We start from the raw sequence: 17,971 nt of genomic DNA on the forward strand, positions 1-17,971 counted from the left end.
TGAGTTAAATGCTCATTTTCTGTGTAAAGGAGGAATTCTGGGTTTAAAAATGCCTTGTGATGTCAAGCATAGATCATGTACTATATTTATTATGGACACAATACTGTGAGCCAGGGACTAGGGATGTGCACAGAACCATGCCTCCGCGGTCTGAAGGTGGTGGAGATGTCTCCTTAAGGGCAGGGGAGGATGCACTCACCCCTCCTACCGCTTTTCCCCTACCAGTGCCGTTTGTTCCTAAAAACCTTTGGGGCGGCATCGTACCTCCCTACCACCCCGTTGCCCTCATTGGCTGTAAGTGGCCGGAAGTACCAGGTGCGTGTGTGCCCATGTGCCTGTTGCATGCGCATGTGCATGACAGGCACATGCGTGCCTGGTACTTCCAGCTGATGAGGGCAACAGGGTGGCAGGGGGATATGCTGTCACCCCTAAGGTTTTTAGGAACAAACGGCGCTGGTGGGGGGAAAGTGGCAGGAGGGGTGAGTGCACCCTCCCCCGCCCTTAAAGCGCCAACCCCTGGGGCCTTCGAACTTCGAACCGGCCCTGTGTTTGAACCTGTTTGGAGGCCTGTAAAAGGGCCTCCAAACAGGTTTGTGAGCATCCCTACCAGGGACTAGCAAATCATCACAGATGTTGAGATTTCACCTGTGACTCTAGGAGGTACCATCCTTCACATCATCAGAATAATCCACTGAGCTTGCCTGGACAATCTTTTGCCTCTAACTGTTGAAGCCCTGCAGCTTCTTAAGTTATGAATATTGAATTTACTTACCAACCATTGGTGTTATTAGCACTGAACACAAGCAGCATGTGCCCCCATTTTTTGGCTGCGTGCCACAGACCTATGGGCTGCCTGTGTCAAGGTCTGGCCGACTGCCAGGGAAGATCACGAGACAAAGCGAAGCTGCTGAAACTGGATACGGCTCGGGAAGTTCGTCTTGACCAGACTTGGCTGCATGCTGTTGACACAAGGGATGATGAATGTTGCTTTTCAGCAGTGAGTAGAAGACTGGTGACGTGATTTATAGTGCAAGCCGAGAGCTCCCAGCTGGCAGGAATTCAAGGCTTATCAGCCCTCTGCAACAGGCATTTGCTTCTCCTAATAGTCTCCAGTTGATCCCTGCGTCTCGTGACACGCCACTGTTGTGGAGTTAGCGGGGGCTGGTTGCATAGTTCTTCTTCAGATTGGTCTTTCACGATTTCTGCTGCCTCAGGTTGTTGTGCCTGTTCTGAATCCCTTCCAAACTAGCCTCAGCTGTTTCATGAACACTGACAGCCGTGCTCTGCCCATCAGACACTCCTGCATCGCCTAGAAAGTTGACAGCTTCCCCTTCCTCCTTGCTGTCTGATATCGAGGGCGTGACAGCCTGCCTGTCTCCCCGTGTCACCACCCCTAACCTTATTTGGAAGAAGCAGGAGACACAGTGGGAAGGGACATGCTCTGAGCTGGAACTTCTCAAGTGTTCCCCAGAACTGCCTTTTCTTACAGCGCCTCCATAGTACTACAAACCCCCTCTGTTTGTAGATTCCATCCTAATGCAGTCTTAAATAAATCAGGAGGAAAGACTAAGGCATAGACAGATATAATATTCCCAGTTGGAAGCATGCCAATAACTTGCTCTCTCTTCCTCCCCTTTCCAGCACAATTTCTCCACTCACTTCTGTGGTGTAGCATTTTTGTTTTTATTGATGCTAAGCATGGTTAATGCTAACTAGGATTGTTCTGGAAACTAGAGTTTAAAGTGGGTTGTAAACCCTGGTTATAAAGGAATGTGGTTAGTGTTGAGCACTGATAGTGCTGATGCAGATGTAACATTGTACAGTGTCTTTGAATTATGTATTTATTGTCCTTCATCTACATGGGTCTGCTATCCAGGTTGCCAGTCTGTGCCTGCTTAGGTTCAGCAACTCTGCCACATCAGGTTTCTCACCACATTTTAGACCCTCACTACACTATGGTCAAAGCAAATGATGGAAGGGAAGGAGGAAATCACATGGGGAGAGGGAGAAAGCCTGCAGCACAGTTTGTTTCTTCTAATCATGGTTTAGGACAAGGATGCCAAGCTTCTATTTTATTTATTGTTAGATTTATATACCGCCTTTCGTTAAAAACAACCCCAAGGCGGGTCTATATTTGGAGAGACCACCTTTCTTGAGACAGTGGTCCAGGAGGCAGAAGTATATTTCACTGCACAAATGCACCCGTCATAGATAGTCAGGCTGTATAGTACAATTGGCGCCATCTGTCGGTAAGGGCTTCATAGTAATGAGTGCTTGTTAGACAATATCTAATATAATAATAATGGTGGAAATAAATAAATAAATAAATAAAATAAAATAGAGATGTATAAATGAAGTGTGAAATATCCCTTGTTTCTTACAGCATGAAAAATTGTTTCCTTTTCCTTATACGTGAAAATTTAAAAAAAAGCATCACAGTTTAAATTTGGTTGCGCTGATAGAGGGCATATATAATTGTTTCAGGTGCTGCCAGTTGAACATCCCTGATTTTGGAGATTAGGCCCAGTGCTGACCTAACGTCCCTAAACTATCTGGTGAATAAGCTATGCATCACATACTGTTTCCAGAAATAGTAAGAATAGGTATTTGTCCTTGCCTAATGATTCTGAGATAAATATTTTGATGTATGCACTTTAAAATTTCTAATTTTTCATATCTTGTGTTTCGATACGTATTATCTGTAGTTCTTCTGTTCATTTGATTTTTAAATAAGACTATAATGGTGATATGTGCAAATTTCTGTTCTCCAAACAAGTGTTTTAGACCTCTTTAATGTGTAAAATAGAATAAAATAAAATATGACAGATCTTCCAAAACCGAACAAACGTTTTTTGGTGTGCAAACACCATTATCAATGCTCTATTTCAAGCAGCTGGAAACAGTCAAGGTGAAGCAACCAATCCAAGGTGAAGCAACCAATCCAAGGATAGGAGAAAAGGAAGGAGGGGGAAATGAGTGGCTTTATTTTCCTTGCAGAATAAAACATTGAGGGCACCTTGAGGTGATCATACAGAAACCAGAGAACCACTACAACTCCATACTTAGGATGGTTGAATATTGTTTCAATCACCACAATATCCCCCTCAATAGCTGACTTGCAGGATCTTTTGTGTTTGTCACATAAATATAGCCAGCATAGTGTAGTGGTTAGAGTGTTGGACTAGGACCGGGAAGACCCAGGTTTGAATCCCCATTCAATCATGAAACTCACTGGGTAACTCTGGGCCAGTCATGTATCTCTCAGCCTAACCTACCTCACAGCGTTGTTGTGAGGATAAAAATAACCATATTCCTCTGAGCTCCTCGGAGGAAGAGCGAGATATAAGTATAAATAAAAAAATTAATAAATATCAGCCACATAAGGAACTTTAAGTAGAGTAATCCTCTCTTAAATTTATTTTTCCTAGATTGAGCCATTGGGAATTTATAACTATCCCTTCTTACTCATTCTTCAGTTCTCCCCCTACCTGCTCTCCTGATGAAACCCCTATAGCTGTCTGTATAACATTCATCGCTAACTGTTCTTTAAGCACCTGTGGGTGTGCTGAATTGCTGTTTGATAGTAAGATATGTTGTCATTTATTTTATTCTATTTTACACATTAAAGAAATGTAAAAAAACTCATTTAATTTGTTATTTTTATTTTTATTTGTTTACATTTTTATCCATCATTCCACCATGGGGCTCAAGGCAACAGTGCATAGTCCTCTCTCCACTCCAGTGTTATCCTTATAACAACCCTGTGAGGTGGGTTAGGCTTAGAGATGGTACCTGGCCCAAGATCATCCACTGACCTCCATGGTGAAATGGGTTATGTAAACCTGATTCTAGTCATACATTCTAACCACTGCACTATGTATCAGTTATTCTGCTGTTTATTTTCCTGCCTTTGATCAAAGGAGATAAGCTTGCTGTTTGATATAGGGTTGCTCAACTCCATCACTCCAATTGGACTGCAAGTCTCATCTTCTCTGACCATTGGCCACTGCTGCTGGGGATAATGGGAATTGTAGTCCAACAACAGCTGGAGCTGTTGAACAGCTGGAGCGATGAAGTTGGGCATCCCCGGTTTAAGTAATTTCTTATTGATTTAAAATATTTATGTCCTTTCCCTCCAATCCATACTGCCCCTACTGTCCATACTGCTTAGGGTAGCTCACAAGAAATAGTGATATAATAATAGTAAAAATTTTTAAAGGACCCTGCTAAAACCAAATTTAAAAACTGAAAGTATAAAACCCACCAGACATAGTTGTAGATAAAACATTAAAAACCTCTCTAAAAAGATGAGTTTTCAATTCTTTTTTAAAATCCTGAGGAAGGGTTTAAGACATTTGTATTTGGTTAAATCGTAATTCCTTGGGGTAGAATAAAGGTTCTATGTAGTTATCAGTCAACATATTTTAATGGTTATATAAAGCAGTTAACATGCACTTTTGTTTAGGAAAACTACAAATGGGAAGCTTGATTTAAAGTCATATTTTAAGTTGGACTTTCCCCTTGATTATGAAGATTTTCTGTTTCATTTCCACTGATGGTATTCATTGCCTTCCCTCTATTTCCTGGCGCAGCAGCAGGGAAATACTTGACTAATAAGTAGAGGGTTGCTGGTTTGAATTCCTGCTGGTACCAGGCAGCAGTGATATAGGAAGATGCTGAAAGGCATCGTCTCCTACTACACAGGAGGAGGCAATGGTAAACCCTTCCTGTACTCTACCAAAGAAAACCACAGGGCTCTGTGGGCACCAGGAGTCGAAATCTACTTGGCGGCACACTTTACCTTTATACAAGTATAGGGTTAGGTTAGGTAGGTCTGTGCTCTGTTGTCTTGCAGTTTATATGTGCCTTGATATAATTGACTACTGCACCGTTGTGCCCCTGTTGTTATCCTGTAGCCTATGCATCAGCTTCCTTGTCTCAGTTCCAGTTGCCAAACTGTGTGTGCTTGTGAACTGGTATAGGTTTTGCTTTACATGTTTCACTCAAAGGTAAGTGGCAACCTGGCCCAGATAATGCCATAAACTATGACATCACTGTTTGAGTTATTGCTGTGGCCCCTTTTAAATGGGGTCGTGCCCATATCACATGCTATGATGGTAACTTGTAAGATGAAGCCTGCTGTGAAAACTGGACAAATCTATCAAGAATGGTGAGGTGACTTCTTCCCTGGGTCCAGCCTGTTTGAGTAGGGAAGGGGCAATCAATGAATGAGTGAATGAGAGCGCTTTATGCAGATAAGCAGCCTTTTGAAAGCATTCTACTGTAAGGCTCTGATCAAGTGGTTGCATTGCTTTTGGAGAAGAAAGAGCCATGGAAGACACTGATGAGTTTGAATGAGATAATGCCTTTCTTCATTTTGGGGCCAAGACCACAGTTGAATCACTCTAACAGATCCCATTGATGCATTTCCAAAATTAGCTGGATCTTTTTCAAGATGACTGCCACTTGGATGCATAGTGAGTGAGCATTGTGAAATGTCTTCCTCATTATAGATTTTTAAAAATAAATTAGAAAAGGACCTCAAAAGAGATTCACTTCACACTCTCACCACAGTAAATATGAATACAATAAATGCATATCCACTCTGACTGAATTTATTCTTAACAGGGTCAAACAGGCACTATGAGTGGGAGATAAAGTAGGTAGAATACTTGTGAGGAAAATGAAAATGCTGTCATTGGGGGAAAAAAGTAAAATGTAATTTCTTGCCTGTTACTTGGATATGGAGTTCCACTCTTGAGCCAGGAGAGATCAACAACCATTTAAAAAAAAAAATTGTGGTCGTTCACACAACCAGGTTGGTGGGGCAGCGGGGGAGGTTGGTTACACTCTCCTTCCCCCCAGTTGATGACTGCCTGTTTCTGGGAGCATGCTCCCAGATGATCCACACTATGTGCCCGCATTGCAGAGCTCTGGAGGCTGGGACTCGCACAATGCACTATGTCTCCAGAGACCTCTGGAGATTCCATAATGCACTGCATGACACACACAATGCATTGAGGGATTTCCCTAGGAGACAGGTGCTGTAGCCTCCTGTCTCTTTGTTTGCTGTGGCTAAACAGCCCCAATGAACACATGAGCCTATAGCCTGGGCCAAGGGAGCATTAACAGTTGGGCTACAAAGCGAGGCTAGGCGGCGCTGCCCCACTGGAATCAGGCCTGATCCTGGTGGTTCTCATGTTCCGCCTAACCCAGGCTTGGCTTCTTTAGCCTCGGTTAGGTTGCGTGTGAGAACAGCCTCTATGTGTCTCTGTATTCCTCTCTTTGAAACTGATGGGCCAATCCTGTCGGACTACAATGCCAGTGGTCACTATGCCAGGACTCATAGTGGAGTAAAATCTTTACAATCCTATGCATGCCCAGCAGCAGAATCCACAATAAACAACAGCTGCAGAAACAAAACAGTATAATGCCAACAGACACTCGCCCGGTGAGCCTACTGACTTTGCTGCCATTCTCCAAGCACAATAATGTTGTGCACCAACAAGTTACCCATGTGCAGGTACCAATTGATGCACACTGATGGCTGAAACAATCCCATGGTGTGCCTCAACTCAGTACACATGCACAATCAAGCTGTGCCTGTGAGGGAAGCCAGCGTGGGAGCAGGTAAGGGGTTACATACTCAAGGAACTTGAGAGAGTACAGTATGACAACCAGTGCATGAGTGACACTTTGACAGATTGCCTGAAGTAACTGTTTGACCTGTCCACAGACTACAAGGCACCTTTCATTTTGCCTAATTACCTATCCAGCCATACACACCCACTTTTAATGTGTTTATCCATATCTCTGGGCAGTTTACAACAATACAATAAAAACAACCAATAAAAAGAATAAAACATTTCAACAATTAAAATTTAAAACATTAAAACTATTAAAAATGCAATTAAAACAATATCTAATTAAAAGCCTGAGTGAACAAATGCATCTTGACTGTCTTTTTAAAAGTTCTAAGAGATGGGGAGGTTCCTATTTCAACAGGAAGCATGTTCCAAAGCCTCAGGGCAGCAATGGATAAGGCCCGTCTCCTAGTAGCCACTTCAACTGCAGATGAACCTCTCCAGATGAGCTCAATGGGCAGTGTGGTTCATAGAGAAGAAGGCATTCTCTTAAATACCCAGGGCCCAAGCTGTTTAGGGCTTTATAGGTTATAACCAAAACCTTGTACTTTGTCCAGAAGCTTATCGGCAACCAGTGTAGATCTTTTAAGATAGGAGTGATATGGTCTCTCCTAGATGACCCAAAGACCAACCTGGCTGCCGCATTCTGGACCAACTGCAGTTTCTGGACTACGTACAAAGGCAGCCCCACATAGAGTGCATTGCAGTAGACAAGTCTGGAGGTGACCAGCAGATATACTACTGTTCTGATGTCATTTATCTCAAGAAACAGATGCAGCTGGCGTATCAGCTGAAGCTGATAAAAGGCACCTCTGGCCAGTGTCTCAACCTGGGACACCAGGGAGAGTTTTGTGTCCAGAAGCACCACCAGACTGCGTACCTGTTCCTTCTGGGGATGTGTGACCCCATCCAGAACTGGCAGATCAAAACCATCTCCCTAGTTCTGACCCCGCACAATAAGTATCTCCGTCTTATCTGGATTCAGCCTCAGCCTCTCATCCAGCCCATCACTGCCTCCAGGCAGGCATTTAGGGAGGCTATGCCTTCTCCTGATGATGTTAACATGGAGAAATAGATTTGGGTGTCATCAGCATACTGATAACACCCTGCACCAAATCTCCTGATGATCAATCCCAGTCATTTCCTGTAGATGTTAAACAACATCTGAGATAATATGGAGACCTGAGGGACACCATACCGAAGTTCAGTTTTTGAAGAACAGTCCCCGAGGGTCACCATCTAGAATCTGCTCGAGAGATAAGACTTTACCACAGTAAAGCAGTGCCTCCCACCCACTCAGACGCTCCAGAAGGGTACTATGGTCGATAGTACTGAAAGCCGCCAAGAGGTCCAAAAGGACCAACAGAGTTGCACTTCCTCTGTCAATTCCCAATTGGAGATCATCCATCAGGCCAACCAAGGCAGTCTCCACCCCATAGCCCACCCGAAAGCCAGTCTGAAATGGGTCTAGATAATTGTCCTGGAACACCTCTTGTTCACCTAATTTTGTGCAGCCCCAGTTGGAGTTATTAGAACTTTTCCTCTTCCCCTTGCTACCTCCTCAGTGGCAGGATTTTAGACTGTGTGCTTTGAAGTGGATGAAGAACCACTTTCCGTGTGTGTGTGTGTGTGTGTGTGTGTGAGTGTGTGTGTGTGAGAGAGAGAGATCTGATAGGCAGCTTACATGAATAACAAGGAGTGGTAATTTTTTGTCTGCTAATCATCTCCACTTTCATTGAACAGCATTATGTGTCAAATATGGGGAATATGGGTTTAGCCTCCTTGTTACTGCAGGGCTGCTATACCTTTGTAGAGCTTAGAGGCACAGTGGCACCTTTTATCCCCATCGCTTCATCTCTGTGGGTAGTGTTGCATTTATTACATGACTGTTCATCGTGCACTCTGGAAAGATACAACTGGTCTTCTAGAATAAAAAGGCCGTAATTCCATGGAAGAAATGTTGGCTTCCTACTTATCCTTACTACTTGTGTAGATACTTTATTGTAGACTGCAGGTTGTAGCTAGAAATGAGTGATAGCACTTTTCTCACTCACAAATGTAGTCCCAGGAACTATCTATTGCAGTTAAATGCTCTTTTATTTAATATGCCTTAATCTAGTACCCCACTTTCTCACTAAGAGGACTAAGGGGTATATTGTGGTCATGGGAACAATATTCAACCATACTAAATAGGGAGTTGTAGTGGTTCTCTAGTTTCCATACGGTCACCCCAATATGCCCTGGGTTTTATTGTGCAAGGAAAAATGTGTCCTGAGATTTTGACCACCAGTGGGTGGAATGGAGTGTGTGAATTTGACCAGTGAAAGTGGCAATGCTATCTGTTGTTTTCACTGGAACTCGCCTGTATTCAGCGGTTTATGATAATCAGATAACAGTGTGTCTTTTATGTGAGGCCATTGCTGTCTCCTGTTTAATAAGGGAGGATTGTTATTTCACTATACAGTTTCTTCACTACCTGAGGAGAGAAGTGTCAGAATGGGTTGGGATCCAATTTCTTCCCAGGCAGACAGAGATCAAGAGACTGGAGGTAAAGCCATTGCAAAAAGTGACTGGTGATCAGCTATTGGATTAGGTGAACAAGAATTGGAAGGCCAGAGGCAGAAGATATGGTCAAGGGCAAGTAAGCAGTCAAGTAACAGATCATGTGGATGAGGGTCAATGGACAGGAAAAAAGAGGCATAGTTGAAGACAAGATGGACTCGACTGCTTTCTGGTCAGAGAAATTCAGAAACCCGAAGTAACTGTTGTACCTAGAGCTAGCCAGGCCCCTGTTGGTTCCTCGGGTATGTGTGCTGATGAGTAGCAGCTTCTGTCTCCAACCATTATAAAGGTGGTCCTACAGTGCAGTAGAAATCAGGCTGATAACTCCTTCTGCTTGGGAGTTCCCTTGGTGGTGTAGGGATCAAGGCACAATTGCTATACATGTAATTGAGTTAGGAACTTGGGTCTTGCAGCCTAAAATAAGTTTTGAGCTACCCCGAACCATACAGCCATACTAGTGAAAGACTGTCAGTTATGAGCTGCTCTAACACCATGTCCTGTTTAGTGCTTTGTTTTGGTGCAGCCTAAGGGGTGTTACAAGTATTGGACTAGGACCAGGGAGGCCCAAGTTCAAATCCCCATTCAACCACGAAACTCACTGGGTAACTCTGGGCCAGTCACGTATAGTCATGTACACCACTCTGGGCTCTTTGGAAAAAGAGCAGAATATAAATGTAATAAATTTTTTAAAAAATGTGCAAAAATGCTTCCCCCATCAGTCAACATGACACAAATACGGAACTGGGTGTATGCTTCTCAAGATGAGCATTCCCCCCCCTCCCATCATACACCCTCATAATTGTGAGACAGTGAGGCTCTTCACACAAGCAGCCCCTACCCAGATTTAGGCAGCCCTATCTGGTTAGGGCTGCTCATGTGAAGCGCTGGGATTGTGGCCAATCCTGGCTCTGCCTCTCTGGGTAGCCCATGGTTTTAACCCCAGCTTTTACCCAGGTAGAATGATGCAAGTGCGCCCTTACCCCTGGGTCCCCGGTCATGTGTCTGCTCAGGAGAGGAGAGCTGGTCTTGTGGTAGCAAGCATGACTTGTCCCCTTAGCTAAGCAGGGTCTGCCCTGGTTGCATATGACTGGGAGACTAGAAGTGTGAGCACTTTAAGATATTCCTCTCAGGGGATGGAGCCACTCTGGGAAGAGCATCTAGGTTCCAAGTTCCCTCCCTGGCTTCTCCAAGATAGGGCTGGGAGAGATTCCTGCCTGCAGCCTTGGAGAAACCGCTGCCAGTCTGTGAAGACAATACTGAGCTAGATGGAGCTGTGGTCTGACTCAATATATGGCAGCTTCCTATGTTCCTAGGCTCCTTGTGCAGTGCATTTAAGGATTTCTGGAGGCTGGGCTATTTTTCCCTGACCTACAGATGGCTGCATGGCTCCCAAGAGAGCTGCTTGTGTGGGTCCGTGAGCCCCTTGGCCAGAAGCAGACTGAGGATCATCTGGGGGGAAGGTAGATGTTTTCCTGCCTTCTCTTCCCACCTGACTTGAAGGTTGTGTAAATGACCTCAGTATCCTATCAAGATGCCCTTGAATAATTTCCACCCAAAAACTTCATTTATGCTCAGGTCACACTCAAGTGTGTTGTCCCCCACAACAAACTTTGAAAATATATGTATGAAGGAACAAGAAACTGTGGGGGGACAGAGTCCCCCCCCCAATAAGTGATATGGGCCTCTCCAAATCTTACACAACACAGTGAAGAGACTGTTACCTTCCAAGTACCCTAGCATCACTTAAGGCCCAGGGTTTTATTTTTGCACAAGCCATTCTTAAGCATGCTGTTCCTACTTGAAAAATGTATATATAAATGATTATGGGCTTAAGCCTTAATGGAAACAATAGGCTGAATTTGGAAATCTAGGTGGCCAGAATTTATATCCCCACAGTTTGACTGCTGCTCATGCCAACATGCGCTGTCTGATCATAAAGGCTGTCTGTTATAGAGAAAACTTCTTGTGATGGCAGCAGCACCAAATCATATAGGGTGGAGAAGGTAAGACATCTCAAAGGTGACAGTTTCCCACTTGTGTAGATGACTGGGGTGGGCTAGAGCTTTATTTGCAGTGAACACCTCTAATTCTTTTTTCATTTATACATGTGCTTTCCAAGATGGATACAGGGCAAGAATGTTTGATAATGGTTTGCAAAAAACAAAGCATTGGGCCAGATAACAATGCTGGATAACCTTGTAGAGAACAGTCTCCTGGTATTGTAGGTGTGCCATTGGGGGAGCCCAAGGTTTATTTTGGTACGTACAATTACCTGCATTCATTTTATGGATATTGGAAATTATTGGCATGAAGGCAGCATACTTGAGTGTGACTTGCACACAAATGAAGCATTGGGCTGGATATGGTGCTAGGGCAACTGGTAGGGTACTACAAGATTGTGAACCGCCCAGGGACTTGCGTATGTGGTGGTATAGAAATGTGTTAAATCAATAAATACTGTCTTGCAGTTGTGTGAGTGTAGGATGTGCCCCGAAGCTTACTTTGGAGTACACACACTAGTTTCTTAATCATTTCACAAATACTGGTAACTGTAGGTGTAGGGGGAAGCATGTTTGCGAGTGACTTGCTTCAAAATGAAGCACTGGCCTGGGGACGATTGTGATCCAGCTTAAAAGTGGCAGTCTTCCAGTTGTGCGGGTGTATATTGTGGTGATTCAAAACTTCTTAGGGCTGCAAATCTCAAGTTCCTTTATAAATATAGCAGTTTCTGAAAAATTGCAGCCTTTCCCCAGGATGGTAATTGAACCATGGGGCTTAAAATGTGGCATCCTAGATACTGTTGAATACAGGACTCTCCCCCACCCCATTAAGGAGCACCTGATTGCTACTGACTCCTCCAAAATGCCCTCACCATCCACATTTTCCAAAAATCTGAGTCATCTACTTGGGATTCGTCATTGACTCCAAAGAGAGTGCCACCTGTTTTGCAGCATAATACAACTACAATGAATATTTATGTACAGCTTTCCCACAAATTTCCTCAAAGCAGTTTACATAGAAAAATAAATAAAAATTAAAGAAGACAGTTCCTTGTCCTGACAGGGCTCACATGCTAAAAAGAATATTGTACCAATTTTGTGGTGGAGGCAAGACTGATTCCTGACTGAGCGAAGGATTCTACCTAACGGCTTCTCCCCTGCAATGTCCTAGTTTTCCTATGTCCTTGCACTGTTAGAGTGCTGCTTATTTTATGGTTATTTGGCAGTTTCCTCCTATTGGAGCAAGGATATTTCTTCCCATTGGTGCAAGGAGCCCTGCTATCTTGGCAAAGAGGCACCTTTTAATGTGGTGATTCTCTTTATTTAGCAGGGGGAGAGTAACTGGCCCTATCCACCACCAGCACAGTACCTCCAGTGACTGTTGCTGGTGTCTGTCTTATGTTTCTTTTTAGATTGTGAGCCCTTTGGGAACAGGGATCCATCTTATTTATTTATTTATTATTTCTCTGTGTAGACCGCCCTGAGCCATTTTTGGAAGGGCGGTATAGAAATCGAATGAATGAATGAATGAATAATTAAATAAATAAATACAAACTACATTGGGTTTTTCTCCTGACCTCATTGTATTATGCTGTACCGGTGGGGGGTGGGGTTAGGCATGATCATGTCCTCACTCAGTGGCCCTAATTCATGGGTAGGATCACACTGTTAGAATAAAACAACAAAGACTATTGTGCAGCGCTCCATGACATGCATTTAGTACAACATGGGCTCTGTGGCATCTTCCTAATGCAAGGTGCAAGAGCATGTACTTGTGAAAATGCCAACATTGTGCAAGGGATTTCTGCAATTGCACAGCTGTTATTTCCAGTGGCTGTGTGATTGCACAAGTTCCATTGTATAATTTCAGCATTTGCACTTTTGCAGTTTGCGCTAGAAGGATGTAGCAGTGTCTGCATTGTGCTAAAAACACCCAGAGCATTGCACGGTATGTCAGCCACAAAGTCTTGTGGCACCTCAAAAACTGGCAAATTTATTATAGCATAAAGTAGGCTACCCTCCACTTCATCAGCTGTGTGAAGCATTTAAAACAGCAGAGTTGGATGCAAGAGGCATAGTCTAGTGCGAAGCTTAACATTATACAATGTGGGCTAGGATTTCTTTGAGAAATTTGGGGAAGGGTCACCTTTATATCAACTGCCAACACTGCCAGTTGAATATATGAAAGGAAACTCGTCTGTATGAAAGATCGAAGAAGTGACTGTATTGCTTACTTCAGAGAAATCTTCAATGGGGATGGCTTCTTCAGTTTTCTACAAAGTAGAGGTCTACAAGGCTGTCAAGAATCTGCTAGTTTTCAGACGTTTACAATGAAATACTTGTTTAAAGGAATTCTGTCCCAAGATATGAGCTGGGATAGATTTGCAGCAAATGATAGTGTCCAGTTTGACAGGTGTATATACTGCTTTTGTCCATAGCGACAGGCGTAGATGTATTGCCACCATAAAGAATTTTATTTCATTTATTCTCATACTTATCTTCTGCTTCTCTGTGGAAGCTCAAAGTAGATTGCAGTTTAAAAAATTACACATAATGAATTCAAGGTATACAAAGTTTTCCTTCTATAGAGAGTCACAGCCAAACTCTGCCCTCTAATAAGTGTATCTGTATTATATATATGTTTCAAATGCCTGTATGCATTTGACAATTTTAGATCTCTGCTTTAAAAATAATGTATAAATACTTAACAAGTTGTTATAGTAAGAATTAACCTGCCTACCTTTCTTTCATTGTCCCTACAACTGGACTAAATTTGGTCCAAATCAGTTAGGCAGTTCACAAGTTAGCCCGCTCATGCCTCAAATATTCAAGCATCTGCCATCTTGAATTGGGGTGGATGACATCATCACAAACGATGCATTTGAGGTGTTCCTATGTGTCCATACAGCTGTATCAAATTTGGTCTAAATCAGTTCTCAGTTATACCTCTAAAGTTCAGATGTTTGCCATCTTGAATCGAGGTGGATGATATCATTATGGTGTTCACTTCTGCATAAACATGGTGCAGTGGGGAAGTAACTTGCCTAGTGAGCAAGAGGTTGCCTATTCAAATCCCCTCTGGTATATTCCCCAGATTATGGGAAACACCTATATCAGGCAGCAGCGATATAGGAAGATGTTGAAAGGCATCACCTCCTACTGCACGGGAGACGGCAATGGTAAACCCCTCCTGTATTCTACCAAAGAAAACCACATGGCTCTGTGGTTGCCAGGAGTCAATGGCGGAACTTTACCTTTAAACATGCTGAGGCATGTACTGTATGACTCCTCTTTTATCTTGCTTGCTTAATATTCTGCACTGTGTGAATGAAACTGTAAATTGTTTGTTAATACACATGAAATCAAGGAACAAACAAGTCAGAGTTGAGAAGCTTTATGTTTTGCAAACTGCTGTATTATAATGATGATACACTCTTAAGAGCATAACATATAGGAAGGACAGGCTCATCAGCTTCTTAATAATGGTTCATTTAAATCTTTGAAAACTTCAGGAGTGCTCTGAATAGGCAGGAATAAATAAAATGTAACAGGATAAGTGAGAAAAATTTTCTGTGTGGGATTAGCAGATATATTAGGTGACCATAGCAAGAGGAGTGTAACAATTTAGGAAAGCCACAAGAGATTCAACAAGTCAGATGTCTCATGGAACCATGGTTAAAATATTGGTTCCATGTGACATCTGAACTTCTGAAGTATGCACTTCCTCCTCCCCTGCCTGCAACAGAATTCTGTTTTCAATGGAGGGTAAACACAAACCAAGTTCAGTTGTGACGTTCAAACTGACCAGTCCTGGTTTATTCTAATCAACTTCCCTACAATAACTGAACTGAAGGGTTTGAAGCACATTTCAGATCTAGGTTTATTTTAGGGAATTTGGTTAGAATAAACCAAAATTAATTGGTTCAGATGTTACTACAGATCTTGGTTTGTGTTTAACCTCAATTGGAAGTAGAAGGCTGTTGTAGCTTACATGGCGAGGGGAGAGGGGACCAAGTTCTCCCAAGGCTCGAGAACATTGCATGGAATCAGGATTTAACTGTGGTTGTGTGTGATGTCTGAACTTGCCCATTGCAACGTTTTGACAGGAAGATTAGCAATTGACCCAGTTGCTTGGCATTGGTCAACTTGTTTCTGTGTCTAAGCAAGACATGGAAGTTTATTGTCCTCAGAAGTATGATGCAGATGGTCTTTTCCCTCCGTCTGGTGGAAGATCAGTGTTGGTGGAGGAATAGCGAGTGGTTCAGAAATTGGCCAAAGCTGTTATTGGTTTCAGAACCCGCCCATGAAAAGAGTTGCTTGTTGAGGATTTGTGCACTGGGCTGAATCTGCATAATATTGCACTAAGTGCAGAAAGGAATTTTTTTAAAAAAGATGGTTATGTTACTTAAGCATTTTGAATGTTTCAGACTGTATCTATAATTCAAGTTTTTCTTTAAATGTGACCTAAATATAGTAGGTCATACCTCTTGCCTTTGAGTATAGATATTATCATTAACTTAAACATTTGCTCTTGGCTACAGTTATTGAAGTAATTTGGGTGATTCAGTTACCCTTGAAATTACCCTCTACGTATTACTGTGGTAGATAGTTTGCCCTTTTCCACACAATGCTTCTATTGTTGTTACCTATTTACAATAAACAGGGAGGTATTTTTATGTGTGGTGTAGTAATGCTGTATGGAGTTCATTGCTTAGTGATGGCAGAGTAGGGCCTGGGATGCTATGCAAATAGTGAGGTGAAAAGTGTTTTGTAAGAGAATAAAGGACTTTCAGGTAAGACAAGTAAGGTCTGCCAAGAGTGACTGATACCCTTCCACAAAGGTCAAGGCTCAACCTTCACAAGCTAATTCCACCTGTGAAACCCCCCAACCTCTGCTGTTTCTTTCTCTAGAAGAATGCTTGATAAATAAGGCAATTGTACATGAAAAATGCTTCAGTTAAAGTGTTTAAGCACTCAACATCTGTTTAAAAAAACAGTCATAATGATAGTGAATCCACAAATTGGAGAGACTGAATCATTAATCTTTTTGTAGATCGGACATTCTGTACAGAGTACAAATGCTAAAAAATAAAAATAATCAGGAGGGGTACAGAAGGACCCTGGCAAAGGCCACCCATTAGTTTCTCTTTTAATTACCCATGGCAATTTTGTTTGCTCACAAAATCTCCCTTTTCACTAAACAATCATATCTTGATGTATAAAAGGTGCATATTAGCTGTGTGTGTGAGGAGTGGGAGGGGAGAGGAGAGGAGAGTGGGGGCTCAGAAATGGGAAGGGAGAAACCACTCTGATCATACCCTATCTTGTATTTGATATTGATGGCCTTCGCATAACCCATTAAGTGTCTATACTGAAATTTTTTTTCTTTTTAAATCCACTTATTCATTACTGCAACTGTGAGTACAACATAATGGTTAAAGGTTTAAAAGACAATACAGACTAGCAGTTCCCAAGTGAAATGCTGTTGCTGAGCAGAACAATAGGCTGGTGTATCCATGCCTATAGCCCGAGGGAGGCAAATTGAGTCTGGTTTGAAGGTCAAGGATGAAGCAGAAGCTAGGACAGGATGCAGAGATGGCCCCCAGAAGTGCTCAGGGCAGTAGCACCCAGAGGATGGCTGTCCCCTGTGCTCCATGGTAGCCATGCGCCTGCTTCCACCGGTTTTGGACCTTGGCCCTGATCTGGTAGTGGTCCAGATCTGGTAGTGGTCCAGGCTCTTGGGGTGCTGGGGATAATGAACGTTTAGAGTGGTGCCAGGGATACAGATGGGGCTGTGTGGGGTCCCCTGATATCCTGGTTACTTGAGGCAAGTCTCAGCTGTCCTTCTATGTCTTTCCTCCGAGATCTTGGTTGATGCTAGAGGCTCCTGCAGGGGCTGGGTTTTCTTTGTTCCCAGTAGAGGAGACCTCACCAAGGTCCTGACATAGTGGCTTCATTAGTGATCCCTCTCTTGCAGCCACTTTTAGGCTTTACAAAAGATGCCAGAAGATACAATAATGGAAGTCTTGTGTAGTTTGGCAGTTAAAGGTAAGTCCTGGTGTTAGGTGCAGATTAGGTCCACCAAGTCATGTAGCATTCACAGCTGGTTGTCAGTGGTGAAGAAGCTTCATTGATATTAATGGAATCTTAATTAATCGAATGCTGATTACTTGAAAGAGCAGATTTAGAACCAGTGCCTTCTGTCTCAGTGAGATGTGACAGTGACTTGGAAGTACTGGAGAGGTGACAGGAAGGGATGGTGGTAGTAGTGACAAAAGTGGTAGCAAACAACTGGGGTAGAAAGGTAAGGAAATAGACCTTGATATGGTTTAGGGTGTAATGTGAGCAAGGGTGTTACCATTTTATAAAGGAGAAACTGATGACTTGCTCAAAGCTACACAAAGAACCCAGAGCAGAGATTGCATCTGAACCCTTGGCTCTCTGTTCCAGGTTTATGGGATAAAACTGAAATGGGCTCTATTCCATTAAAGCTTATGCTGCAATCAGTATGTTAGTTTTTAAGGTGCCACAAAATACTGCTGATCTTCTGGAAGAATAAAGCTGGTTCACATTATCCTTTCCCTGCCTCCTTTTCTGCAGAAATATGGGGCAAAACATGTTGTTACAGTGTAGTGCAGCTTCCAGGCTCATCCTTTTATTACCATTAGGGACTGGGACTGTGCCTCAAACATTTACGTGTCCACCATCTTGAATTGGGGTGGATGACATCATCACAAATGACACTGTTGAGGTGTCCTTTTGTGT

At 42.9% G+C, this 17,971-nt stretch overlaps 1 protein-coding gene across 5 annotated transcripts in view; it reads left to right on the forward strand.

Annotated features, from left to right (window-relative positions):
* KIZ (kizuna centrosomal protein) overlaps nucleotides 1-17,971 on the forward strand; it is a 112,062-nt gene that overhangs the window by 8,950 nt on the left and 85,141 nt on the right. The window contains exon 1 of one of the 5 annotated variants that reach the window (XM_053245808.1): nucleotides 9,129-9,192. The exons of the other annotated variants lie outside the window; for them this stretch is intronic. The gene's annotated coding sequence lies outside the window, so the exon portion shown is untranslated. Of the gene's footprint in view, nucleotides 1-9,128; nucleotides 9,193-17,971 lie in introns of those variants that run through there. 5 annotated transcript variants of the gene reach the window in all.

The sequence above is a fragment of the Hemicordylus capensis genome, chromosome 4 (genome assembly GCF_027244095.1).
Source record: "Hemicordylus capensis ecotype Gifberg chromosome 4, rHemCap1.1.pri, whole genome shotgun sequence".
Taxonomy (NCBI): Eukaryota; Metazoa; Chordata; class Lepidosauria; order Squamata; family Cordylidae; genus Hemicordylus; species Hemicordylus capensis.